The sequence below is a fragment of the Chlorocebus sabaeus genome, chromosome 16 (assembly GCF_047675955.1).
Source record: "Chlorocebus sabaeus isolate Y175 chromosome 16, mChlSab1.0.hap1, whole genome shotgun sequence".
Lineage (NCBI taxonomy): Eukaryota > Metazoa > Chordata > Mammalia > Primates > Cercopithecidae > Chlorocebus > Chlorocebus sabaeus.
The window spans coordinates 50,610,183-50,624,116 of record NC_132919.1 but is presented as its reverse complement, the minus strand read 5'-3'; the positions used below and the strand labels follow the sequence as shown (position 1 = coordinate 50,624,116).

The following is a 13,934-nucleotide window of genomic DNA, read 5'->3' as shown; positions in this document are numbered from 1 at the left end:
TGCTTAGGGACACAATTTATGTATAATCAACTGTTAAGCTATTTGACTCATAAGTCTTTGACAGTACAATGCAGACTTTTATATAACAGTTTCATTAACAGTTTAGGACACTATGCATCTCTTTAAGAGCTGAAAAAGTTAACCAGATTTTTCTTTGAAATGCAAAACCAGTAAGTATAGTTTCCCGTCAGATGGGGTGCACAATGACAACAGGAAACAGAGGTGAGAGTGTGCACACTTGGTTTCAATATGTTTCAAAGAAATTTCGAGGAAATTCCTACAACACAGATGCTTTAGTTCCACTACTGAATACCACAGCAGTTCTTTGTACTCTGGTTTGTTAAGAAATATGGCATCAAACAACGAACCAAAAGTTCAAGCATTTAGTGGCACTTCTCAAGTCAGCACAATTTACATTATAAAGCTCCTTTCTCCAAGCTTTTATATGACTATTTCTATACTTCATTTTTCACTCCCTGCTCTATGTTATAGCTATGTATGTCCATGTCTGATCTTCTCCATGAAATTATAAACTTGAGGGCAAAATCCATGTAGGAATCATCTTCATGTTACCCCTAGTAATTAGACCAGCCACGCAGAAGGCAGAAAGAGACATCTGTAAAATGAATACACGAACAACAAGATCTTCAGGAGAGTACAGCATGTGCCCATGGTGACTCTATACATTTTGAGTATTTGCCCCTCAGACTAAATGGCAGACTGGTACAATTAATGCTCACAAAATAACTGAAAAACACAGACCACCATGTGTTTTTAAATTAAGGGTTTGTGGAGTAATACTGAGTAAGCTTGACTAGGAGCTGAAACCCTCTGGTTCTGCCAATGAGTTGCATGAAAGACTGGAAAATGAAGACGAAATGATTTAATAAAACAAGTATGACATCAAGAGCCAGGAGACACAGGTTCTTGCTTCAGCTCTCCCACCTTTTTGTTTTTTTTTTTTTTTGAGACAGTGTCCGCTCTGTTGCCCAGGGCGACTGAAATGGCCATTACTGCAGTCTCAACCTCTCAGGCTCAAGTGATTCTCCCACTTCAGTCACACGAGTAGCAGCTGCCATCACCACATCTAGCTAATTTTTGATTTTTTGTAGAGACAAGACCTCGCTCTGTTTCCCAGGCTGGTCTCAAACTCCAGAGTTCAAGTGATCCTCCTACCTCAGCCTCCCAGCATTCTGGGATTACAGGCGTGAGCCACAGCACTCAGCCTTCTCTCACTTGATACACAAGACTTTGGGCAAATAACTTAACATCTCTGAGCATCAATGTTCTTATCTATAAAATGAGATGTATAGCTTCTGTCTATCTCATAGGGTCGTTAAGATCAAATAAAAATGTTTTGAAAACCATACAGTGCTATGAAAATATGTTATCATTAGGGATCCTTAGTGATTAGCATTAGTGATAACATCTTCATTAAAGAACTTGTAATGCTATTTTGAATGCTTGGAAAAAATAATGCACAAATGAAACATAAGCAATTAGGTAAGTATCTCATCTATAAATCCCAAAGCACTTGAAGTAAATACAACTAGGATATATCTCACTTGGTTGCGACCCAGAAGAATTATTGTAGATCTGCCCCATATTCTACTGGAATTTAACCTCTTGGAAACAGTTAACCCCGCCACTCCCCACCCACGGACACATGTAAGTTTCTACCACAGTGACTAAAAGGCTCTCTGAGATTCTCGGTTTACGATCACAAGGGAAATGGAAGACACTGTCTAAGGTAATGTGAGAGTTAAGCAAGTTCTCCTTTTGTCTGTTATGACCCTGATTGTCTAACAAACAAACGTGACTTCTGAAGCCTGATTCAAAACAATGAGGAGCTGAGCGAGAAAACAAAGCACAGGTCTGAGGCACAGCTCCTGGGCAGGCTCTCCTACGTCCTGCAGTGAGGCTGCCACACCCCCAGTTTCAGATCTGAGTTTAGCGCCTGGTTGAGGGCAACTGATGCAGGAGCAATGCTGCCCTGCTATCCCTCTCACCTCCACATCCGCAGACAGCCTCGGGGGACACGGCTACCACTTCTCAGTGGTACACGTCCACAAACAGGGACTCCCTGGACTACACGGGAACCAGGTCACAGAGAAGGCAATAGCATTTCTATTAATCACCTCTTTCCAAGGCACATTCTGCTTGTTTGTTTGTTTATCAAGATATAATTTATATACAGTAAAATTTAGTGTTTTTAGTGTACAGTTCTGTGAATTTTGACAAAAACACACAACAGTGTAACCACCATTACAAACAAAATAAAGAACATTTCCACTACCCCCACATTCCCTTGTGCCCTCTCTAGTCAACTCCTCCATGCACCCCAGTCCCGGGCAACCATGGGTCTATTTCCTACCCCTATCGTTTTGCTCTTTCCAAAATGACACAACAGTCTTTACAATGCTTAAGTAAAATAGCCAAAGGCCTCATTCAGTTCGCATGGAACACCATGCACTCAGCCACCATAGAAAACTTTCAAATACATCAGAAATGGTGAAGCCAGGGTCTGATGGTGGGAAGGGCGGTAAATTCACTACAGCCTGAGATGACTCTGCAGGCTCTGCTGAAAGACCCCCGAAAGCAGGACGCTTCTTAGTGGGCTGTGAAGTGGATAATTTAAACCCAAAGACAAAGAACTCATTTAAAATTGTCTCTATAGAAATGGCCTATGTCGTCTTCCATGATTGTATAATACAGTACCAGACACGATTAGGTTTCCTTCCAGTTTAGATACCTCTGCTTTTTTCTGAATTGCTACCGAAACAATAGTAAAGCGATTTAAAAAGAGAGAGAACAAAATATAAAATCACAAGAGCAGGCTGGGCTCACGCCTGTAATCCCAGCACTTTGGGAGGCCAGGAGGATCACAAGGTCAGGAGATTGAGACCATCCTAGCTAAAAAATGGTGAAACCCATCTCTACTAAAAATATAAAAAATTATCCGGGTGTGGTGGCGGGTGCCTGTAGTCCCAGCTACTCGGGAGCCTGAGGCAGGAGAATGGCGTGAACTCAGGAGGTAGAGCTTGCAGTGAGCCGAGATGGCACCACTGCACTCCAGCCTGAGAAAAAGAGCAAGACTCTGTCTCAAAAACAAAACAAAACAAAACAAACAAAAAACCCCACAAGAGCAGAGGGCATGGGAGACAGGCTTAGGAAATGGAGGTGTAGGTCCTCCTAAAAGTGGGGTATAGTAAGGCTGGAAAAAGGAGACTGGGAAAGTTGGTATGAAAAGCATTTAGACCCCTAGATCTTTTTCCAGATATCATGTAACCAGGAGATCACCTGTCTCTCCAATTTCATCGGTTATTGGGAAAATGAAAATAAATTCTACAAACCTACCACATTGGCTAAGATTAAAAAGATGTAAAATACTAGGTGCTGGGAATTCTAAACACTGCTAGTGGGAAAAAAAAATTGGTACAATCACTTTGAAAAGTGGTTAGCGGTATCTACTACAGCATATTCTATGACTCAGCAATTCTCCTAGCTATAGCCTTAACAGGTATGCACACATATATGCAACAAAATGCACGTAATAATAGAACGTTCATAGCAGCACTATGTGTAATAGCCAAAATGCCCAAAAAAGCTCAATGCCTGCAAACAACAGAGTGGATAAATAATGGTGTATTCACACAATGAAATACTATACAGCAATGGAAATGAACCATACGCAGCACAGGAATAGTTTGTTCCTTCTTGTTGCTGTACACCATTGAGGTAGGGGATGCAGGACTTGACTCAGGAAGTGAGACTCAACTCCAGAGGTGGGGCTCGGACATTGGACTAAATTGAGGACAAGCTGAAACAGGGACTGGGCAGAAGCAGCTTTCCATAAGATAGCCCGTACCTCCCGTACCTGTCAGTCAGTGTGTGCCATATCAGTTTACTATTGGCACAGCAACACCTGGAAGTTACCACCCCTTTCCATGGCAACGACCCAATGACCCAGAAGGTACTGTCCTTCTAGAAATTTCTACATAATTTGTCCCTTAATTAGCATGTAAATTAAAAGTGGGTATAAATATGATTACAAACCTGCTCTGAGCTGCTACTCTCAACACACTGCGTTTGGGTAGCCCTGCTCTGCAGGAACAGTTACGGAGCTGTAACACTGCCACCTCAATCAAGCTGTTTTCTTCCACCACTCTCTCTTAAATTCTTTCCTGAGCAAAGCCAAGGACCCTCCTGGGCTAAGCTACCATGAGATAAATAAATGTCACAAAGATGCTGAGTGAAAGGAGCCAGACATTAAAGAGCACACTGAACACAGTTCCACTTATATAAAGTTCAAACCAGGGCAGAAGTTAGGATTGCGGTTACCTTAGGCTAGAGGTAATGACAGGAAACGGGCAGAAAGGGAGCTTCTGGGGGTGCCAGCCATGTGCTACTTCTTGATCTGAATGCTGGCCACAGCGGAGGGCTCACTTTGAAAATCAACTGTGCGTGGATGACTTGTCATCTTTCTGTGTGTATGTTATACTTCAATAAGTACTTTTAAAGAGGACAAGTCAGCCCTAGGTAAATGAATCTAGAATGATCTCCAATATGATATACCATTAAATTAAAAAGCAAGGGCCGAAGTATGTATGGGAGTGTAGTCATGTGCTGGCGTCCCAACCTTCCCCAACCCCTTCCCCAGGTCTCTGTACCCCTACTGTGGAGAGTGTTGGCTACAAACAGCCATAGCTACCCCTTCTCCAAGAACTGGGAACCAGAGCCACCTGATCCAAGAGAGCCTTCCTGATTCCCTCTCTCACTCCAGGGCAGCCACCAACAGTCAGTGACTGATTGACAGGGCTGTACAAAAAGCTGGCCCCTTTACTTTGAGATGAAGCAACTCTGTGGTACAAGCTGTACTCCAAAGCTTTCCCGTGGGACTAGGCCAAAACGGGTCTTGGCTAAGACAGCACTCATGTTTGGTTTTGCTCCACTGCCCCATCTGTCTTCCTCATCTCTAGAGAGCATTCCCTCAATAAATAGCTTTCACAAAGATCTCAATCTCAGGCTTTGCTCCCAGAGAACCCAACCTAAACCAGTTGGTATCAGATGTTGTCTATGGATGGAATTTGGGGGTGGATCACCCACCAGCGAGACGGCAATGAGGACCCATCACTGAGGTGGGTGGAATGTGGATGGTCCCCAGCATGCTGCAGACATTCCCCTGTGGGGAAGGGGAACAGGAGACACGGGGCTGTATAATATCCAGGCTAATTTGATGTCTTTGGTACAGGAGGTATGGGAGAAACAGTTATAGTAAGGACTGTGAAATTGAGTGACTGTTATTAAGAGGATTGGTTCACTGAAAAGGGAAAATGAGATTCAGGTGTAGCAATAAAAAATGTAAAGCCAACTATGAGGCTGGATGTGGTGGCTCATGCCTATAATCCCAGAAATTTGGAACGCTGAGGCGGGAAGATCACTTGAGGCCAGGAGTTTGAGACCACCCTGGGCAACATAGCGAGACTCCATCTTTATAAGAAAAACTAAAAATAAAGAAATAAAACCAGCTATGATAGTCAGTAAGCTTCCTTTGGCAACTTTTACTTATTTATTAATTTATTTGAGACAGGGTCTCAATGTGGCACGCAGGCTTGGAGTGCAGTGGTGTGAACATAGTTCACTGCAGCCTAAAATTCCTGTCTCAAGCCATCCTCCCACCTTAGCCTCCCAAGTGCTGGAATTACAGATGTGCCACCATGCCAGGCTACTTTGGCAGCATTTAAAGACAATCATTTCCCGCAGGCACAAGACCTAATTTTAAGAGTGACAGAATCAAAAAGAAAGATTAGCTCTCAGTCTATACTAGTCTACTGTGCCAGATTCAAGCCCTGGTAGCGAAGGAGTGAACTCTAAGACTTGAGATGGGAATGTCTGTGTAAATTTATTTGAGGAACATGAACCCCAGATTTCCTAGGCTTGCAAATAGCCTACTCCCTCTCCCTTGAAGATGGGAGGAACCTGCTCCTCCAACCCTCACGATTACACAGAGGTCTCAAATGAGGTGAGTACCTTTCAAGACAATGCTTACCCTACAGAGAACCTGCCCCCACCTTCCTTCGGGCACCCAACCATAATTAGGGCCATTATCTGAGTATCACTCAACTGGGGCCTGCTGGACCTGCAAAGAGAGGAGGGGACTTATCATGCCAGAGGTGCTTGGCAACTGGCCAACAAAGGCACTAGCAGGACCTGGAGGATGTGTGGGATGGGTTCCTGACGGTGTTGGAATAGAAAGTTGGATGAGGGAGAGCCTGTTGATATGGGGACATTCTCTTATGACACAGAATAAACATCTTGGCAAGAGCCTTAGGTCTGATATGTGCTGGGGGATGGGGGTTCTTGGGAGCCTGGAAAAATGATGCACCACACTAAATGATTCCAGAACTGCCACAGAGGTCTTTAGAGGAAAAGTTCAAAAGGCTTAGTGTCTACTCCACGAGAATGGGACTGCCACATAAAGTGGGAAAATCCACTAGCACTGGCGGGCTGTGTCCTTTGCAGGGGCCTGAACATACTCTAATTACCACACCCCAGATTCTGCCCCACATTGGTTACCAGCATAGGTTCTGCCTTATGCATCAGTGTCCTCTTCATTCCTACTGCAGCCTGAGGTCAAACCTCCATCAAATCTCATTTGGACAACTGGTTACCCTGTATCCATTCTCATGACTCTCTACCTTCCACACTTCATCTGAGAGATCTTTTAAAATGTGTCTTCTGTGAGCTCCAGTTTAAAGCCCATTAGTGGTTCCCCACACCTACAGGACAAAACTCCGAAGCTCACAGGGAGACATACCAGACCCCTTGGTCCAGGCCTGGCATCTCAGCCTTATCTCTTGCGAAGTCTCCTCCCACCCTCTGGACGCTATACCTGCTTATGCTGAATCATCTGCATGCACAGACCACTTGTTGGTTAGATGTCTCTGTGCCTCTGCTCATGGGCCCTCCTCCAACATGTTCATGTTTCCTAGCTGTACAACTCCTTCAGGCAGGGATTGCATTTCATCGGTATTTCCAGTGTCTAACATCAGCCTGGAGGACAATGGGTATTCAATAGAATGTAAATGATTGAGGGAAAGAAGGAGTGAGGCATTCAGTCAGTGATTTGTGTAACAGAGAGGGGAAAGAAGATCAAAGTTGGCAACATGTAATGATCTTTAAAGAAAACTATCTTCTCAACTAGTACAGAGACCAGATTAAAACATGAACAAAGAAACTATTCCTTCCTCTACTTTCTCTTCCTCCTTCTCCCAGTGCACTTATATTTCAAATTGGTTTTGGCTAGAGTGCAGTGGCTTGATCACAGCTCACTGTGGCCTCAACCTCCCAGGCTCAAGTGATCCTTCCACCTCAGCCTCTTGAATAGCTGGGACTACAGGCACACTCCATCATACATAGCCTATTTCCTTTATTTTTTGTAGAGAGGGTCTCACTATGTTGCCCAGGCTGATCTTGAACTCCTGGGCTCAAGTGATCCTCCCACTTTGGCCTCCCAAAGTGCTGGAATTATAGATGTGAGCCACTGTGCCCAGCCAAAAGCAGCTGTTTTTGTATTCAAAACAGAAAGTTAAAAAAAAAAAAGAACAGCTGGCAGGAACAGCCATATCAATACTAATTGGTATAAACACTGATTCAACTTCTCTGGGAGGGCCCCTTTTATCATTGGTGATCTTAGCGTGAAATGTGACTGCACTTGGTGACGCAGCTCACTGGCCTCCATCCCACTGCCACCTGCTCATGCTACTGAGACTCCTGTCCCTCTGAAGATCCACCTACCACAGAAATCTAACTCCATAAAACAGAGGTCTCAGGGCAGGAAACTCCTGGAACAGAAGCCCCATAAAATCCCCTTTATAGGGCCATGAAGCAAATGCTTGGACCTATTAATAGTTTTCCAAAGTTCTCTTTCTTTTGCTACTTATTTTCCAAAGGCATAGTTAACCTTCCACATACTGTTAGGCCTCATATTTTATGCTCTTATATACCTAAAAAAACGCAACCCTAAACTATTCTCTATAAAAGCAACCAGTTTTTTTCATGTCATCTCTGGAATCATGAGAGAGTTAAAACCAACTCTTGAATAAAATCCACAATCTGATTATACTTTCTTGGTATTTGAAAATATGACTATGATGGTACCTACACACAGCAAAATAGTCTTTGTGTATTCAGTATTCATTTATTAAGTGACTGGGAGCTACTTTCCCTAGAAGGGGGCATTTGAAATAATGTCCTCATCTTTATTAAGGACATAAAGTAATATAAATGGAATAAAGCATTTTTTGTAAGAACATAAAAACAAGTTAAATTTCAAAACTGAACCTACAATAAGCCTATATAATTTCATAAAACTAGGCACTTCAGGCCGGGCACGGTGGCTCACGCCTGTAATCCCAGCACTTTGGGAGGCCGAGGCAGGCGGATCATGAGGTCAGCAGATCGAGACCATCCTGGCTAACATGGTGAAACTCCGTCTCTACTAAAAATACAAAAAAAAAAAATTAGCCAGGCATAGTGGCGGGCACCTGTAGTTCCAGCTACTTGGGAGGCTGAGGCAGGACAATGCTGTGAACCTGGGAGGCGGAGCTTGCAGCGAGCCAAGATCGCGCCACTCCACTCCAGCCTGGGCGACAGAGCGAGGCTCCGTCTCGTCAAAAAAAACAAAAAACTAGGCATTTTTTCCCTAGCCCAATAGCCAAAAGGCAGAAGCAACCCAAGTGTCTGTCTATTGATGGATGAATGGATATACAGTGTATCTATATAATAGAATATTATTCAGCCTTAAAAAGGAAATTCTGACACATGCTACAACATGGATGAACCAAGGATATGCCAAGCAAAATAAGCCAGTTACAAAAGAACAAATATTCTATGATTCAACTCATATGAGGTACCTAGAGTAGTCAAACTCATAGAGGCAGAAAACAGAATGGTGGAGGCCAGGGGCTGGTAGGAGAGGGAAATGAGAAGTCAGTGTCCAGTGGGGACAGAGTTTGTTTTGTGAGATGAAAGGAGTTCTGGAGACTGTACAACAATGTCTGATGAGCAGGGTGGTCATCCCTGGGGAGGGCCTGGAAGTAGGGAGACACGTATTATAAGAATGCCTTAAGTGAAACTCTTTAAAGCTCTAAACCATTTTAAAAGTATGAATATTCATCCTCTAGTTCTTTTACTGTCAGGTTGCTGAAAAGCAGGCCACATCCATACTGAATCTCATACCATTTCGAATCAAATGTTTCTTTTTTTTTTTTTTTTTTTTTTTTGAGACGGAGTCTTGCTCTGTCGCCCAGGCTGGAGTGCAGTGGCCAGATCTCGGCTCACTGCAAGCTCCGCCTCCCGGGTTCACGCCATTCTCCTGCCTCAGCCTCCCGAGTAGCTGGGACTACAGGCACCCGCCACCTCGCCCGGCTAGTTTTTTTGTAATTTTTAGTAGAGACGGGGTTTCACCGTGTTAGCCAGGATGGTCTCGATCTCCTGACCTCGTGATCCGCCCGTCTCCGCCTCCCAAAGTGCTGGGATTACAGGCTTGAGCCACCGCGCCCGGCCTCGAATCAAATGTTTCTAAAGGTGAATTACTTCATGTTGGCATCAAGAGGACCAAGCTCCCTGGCTCTGCTCCTCCCCATGCTTACTCTGGTTTTCCGTCTTTCTCCACGAGCCCCCAGACGCTTTCTGGCACACATCCCAACCCCACTGAGCAGACCCTACCTTTCCTGTAGTTCACTAAAAAATCAAAACCATTATTTTGCGAACTCTCTTAATTTTCCTACTTCTAAATATTCTTCTAAACCTATTTCCTTCCTCCACTTAGAAGTATTCCTACCTTTATTTTTAAAGAAAATTAAAATACTTTTCATTTAAAAATGAAAACATGTTCACTGGAAAAAATTCAAACAACATAGAAGAATATGAAGAGTCAGGCACAGTGGCTCACACCTGTAATCCCAGCACTTTGGGAGGCCAAGGCAGAAGGATTGTTTGAGCCCAAGAGTTCAAGACCAGCCTTGGCAACATAGTGATGAGACCCTGGTCTCTAACAAAAAAAGAAAAGAAAAAGAAAAATTTTTTAATTAGCTGTGCATGGTGTCATGCATCTGTAGTCCCAGCTACCAGGAAGGCTGAGGCAGGAGGATTGCTTGAGCCCAGGAGTTCCAGGTTACAGTGAGCTATGATTGCACCACTGTACTCCAGCCTGGGTGTAGGAACAAGCTTATTTCTCAAAAAAATATAAAGAAAATTTTAGTAAAGAATATGAATTAAGAAGTGAATACCCCCCTTCTTGATATATCCCAATAGTTACCACTGTAACAGTTCAAAATGCATTATAATAGTATATTTTTATAGCTATATGTACATAAACGCACACATGTACATATATATTATTTTTATCTGAAATGAAATCGGACTCTATATACTGCAACTTGCTTTATTCAGTAAGTGATGTGGTTGTGGACATATTGTCATCTCAGTGGACACAGATCCATCTCATTTTTGCTGAATAACAGTTCATGGCATAGGCACATTATAATTTATTTAACCATTCCACTATAATGGCAATTAGATATTTTCTAATTTTGCACTACTACAAGTAATGCTACAATATACATTGTAAATAGGAATCATTTCACACTCTTCAAAATATTTCTGTAGGAGAGATTCAGAGAGGTGAAACAGTTGGGCCAAAGGGTATGCACAGCTAAAAATGTAATCAATATTTCCAGGCTAAAGGACAGAAACAATTGTAGTACAACTGTAAAAGAAGAAAGAAGGAAAGAAGGTAGCATGCAAAAGGCAAATAACCCAATCTCCGTTTCTCTCTCTCTCTCTCTCTCTCTCACACACACACACACACACACACACACGTGCATGAGTGTGCAGGAGAAAGATGCCCGATCGCACCATGGGCTTTAGGCCTGTAGGGCAGTAAATGCCAGGGTCCTTGTTCTGTGACCTATTAGGCCAGTTACTCCAAGTCCAGGGCACAAATAAATCTCCAAACATAACACGTGCACAGCATCTGGGGTAAGTGGTAGCCTCTCACAGAGGCTGTTCCTTAGGGTATCCTTTGCCTTAACTCACACTGCCCACAATTCTCTAATCTGCACTGTATTCATTTTATTTTACTGTTTTTTAGACACATCTTATTTTAGTCTGATCACACATGGTCCAAGAACACACAAGTCATAAATCAAATGTAATCAGATGTTAAAGATGGGTCTTCAAAGGTTACAGCAATGATGCCACACTTGTCTATGAGCTCTCTGACATAAAATCACATCCACACCTCAGTGGCCACCACATCATTCAGCAAAGCTTCCTTAACTGTGAGCTATTAGAGCATTACTATTTTTTTCAGGCTCTGAATAGTTCTAGGGATCTCACTAGGGGTTGGAGGAAGCAGCTCAGCCTTGGCATAGTACCAAAATGTGGCCAATCAAGGCTTCAAATAAGTCACAGCAACGATCATCAGCCCTGGGGCCTTCCCTGCAAGGTTACAAACTGGTCCATGGTTCTAGGGTAGAAAGTCTGCACCATGTTTATTTGCAATGCTGTTAATCCTATTCAGGTATTTCATATATTTTTTCTTAAAATAAATTACTTCCTAACTGGTCTTCTTACTGCCAGTCTTTCTGATTCATTACCTACACTGTGAATTAATTTATAGAGCTAATTTTCTAAAATGCAAACTAGATTGTAATAGTTATCTTTTTTTTTTTTGAGAGAGGGTCTCTTCCAGCCCAGGCTGGAGTGCAGTGGCATGATCTCAGCTTGCTGCAACCTCCGCCTTCTGGGTTCAAGCAATTCTTATGCCTCAGCCTCCCAAGTGGCTGGGATTACAGGCATACACCACCATGCCCAGCTAATTTTTGTATTTTTAGTAGAGACAGGATTTCACCATGTTGGCCAGGCTGGTCTCAAACTCCTGGCCTCAAGCAATCCACCCACCTCAGCCTCCCAAAGTGCTGGGACTACAGGTGTGAGCCATCAAGTCTCGCCATCATTTTTTGAGTCCTTAAAATATTCCTGCAAGGTAATTTTATAAATGGGGAAACTGAGGCTCACTGATTGGCCAGCACCTTAACCAACACGACAAAGTCAGTCAGTAGCAAAGCCATTCATGACTATGACCTCTACTGCCATAGAAGGAAAAGTAAAAAAAAAAAAAAAAAATTTTTTTTTGAGATGGAGTCTCGCTCTTGTCACCCAGGCTGGAGTGCAATGGCACGATCTCGGCTCACTGCAACCCCTGCCTCCTGGGTTCAAGCGATTCTCTTGCCTCAGTCTCCTGAGTAGTCGGGATTACGGGAACCTGCCATCACGCCTGGCTAATTTTTGTATTTTGTGGAGACGGGGTCTTAAACTCCTGACCTAAGGTGACCTCCCTGCCTCAGCCTCCCAAAGTGCTGGGATTACAAGCGTGACCCACCATGCCTGGTCTGTAAAAAGGTTTTGTTTGTTTGTTTGTTTGTTTTGAGATGGAGGCCATGCTCTGTCGCCGCTGAGGCTGGAGTGCAGAGGCGCAATCTCACTGCAAGCTCCGCCTCCTGGGTTCACGCCATTCTCCTGCCCCAGCCTCCTGAGTAGCTGGGACTATAGGCACCTGCCACCATGCCTGACTAATTTTTTGTATTTTTAGTAGTGATGGGGTTTCACCGTGTTAGCCAGGATGGTCTCGATCTCCTGACCTCGTGATCCGCCCGCCTTGGCCTCCCAAAGTACTGGGATTACAGGTGTAAGCCACCACGCCTGGCCCGTAAAAACTTCTTAATATTCAAGGCTCTTCAGATATGAACCCAATTTGTCTTTCTAGCCTCAACTCCATCCAGCATCCCTCACAGTCCAATCCTTATTGACTACTCACCACTCTGAGCACCAAAAGCACACTTTTGTGTCTTTATACTTCCTTGTATTGCTTATTAATTAATTCTGCCTCAGACACCTCTCCTCATCTCCCCTACCTAGGAAATCCTACTTATCCCTCCACGTTAAAGGAGTCACCTCCCAGAAGCCCCTACCCTGGAGAGAGGGCATCCCCAATGCTCTGTGCTCCAGGGACACTCTGGTCCTCTCTCGTAGAACCTATCACAGTCCCTCGCAGTGGGGGCACATCAGTTGCCCCACTCTGCAGCAAGCATCTTCAGGTCAGGGGTCCTGTCTTTTCATCTCTGCATTCCTAGTTCCCAGCACAGCATCTGACTCATAAATATTTGTTAAATGAATGAATAGCACCAGGACTAACAGAATCATGTTCTCTTTTTTGCCACAAAGCTCTATATATGCAAAACTGTATGTCACGAATGGATATACTATCAAGTTCCTTTAAATAACTTGCTCTTCCTGACACATGTGATAAAAGGGTTCAATTTACAGAAACTGGATTTGAGTACAACTTTTGGTATATCTGTACTAGAGAAAGAAGAAAAGTACACTGTATGCATCTTATTTCTTTTCTTTCGAGACTGTGTCTCAGTCTATCACCCAGGCTGGAGTACAGTGGTGCGATCTCAGCTCACTGAAATCTCTGCATCCTGGGTTCAAGCGATTATCCTGTCCCACCTCCCGAGTAGCTGGGATTACAGGCACTCGCCACCACACCCAGCTAATTTTTGTATTTTTTGTAGAGGCAGGGTTTCACCATGTTGGCCAGGCTGGTCTTGATCTCCTGACCTCAAGTGATCCACCTGCCTTGGCCTCCCAAAGTGCTGGGATTACAGGCGTGAGCCACTGTGCCCAGCCTCCTTCCTTCCTCCCTCCTTTCCTTTTTCTCTTCTCTTCTCTCTTCTCTTTCTTTCTTTTTTTTTTTTTTTTTTTTGACAGGGTCATGCTCTGTCGCCCAGGCTAGAATGCAGTGGCACAATCATGGCTCACTGCAGCTTTGACCTCCTGGGCTCAAGCAATCCTCTAGCCTTAGC

At 43.8% G+C, this 13,934-nt stretch overlaps 1 protein-coding gene across 5 annotated transcripts in view; it reads right to left on the bottom strand.

Annotated features, from left to right (window-relative positions):
- The window catches only part of RNF157 (ring finger protein 157), a 99,803-nt gene that overhangs the window by 52,088 nt on the left and 33,781 nt on the right, over positions 1 to 13,934 (bottom strand). The window lies entirely within an intron of this gene.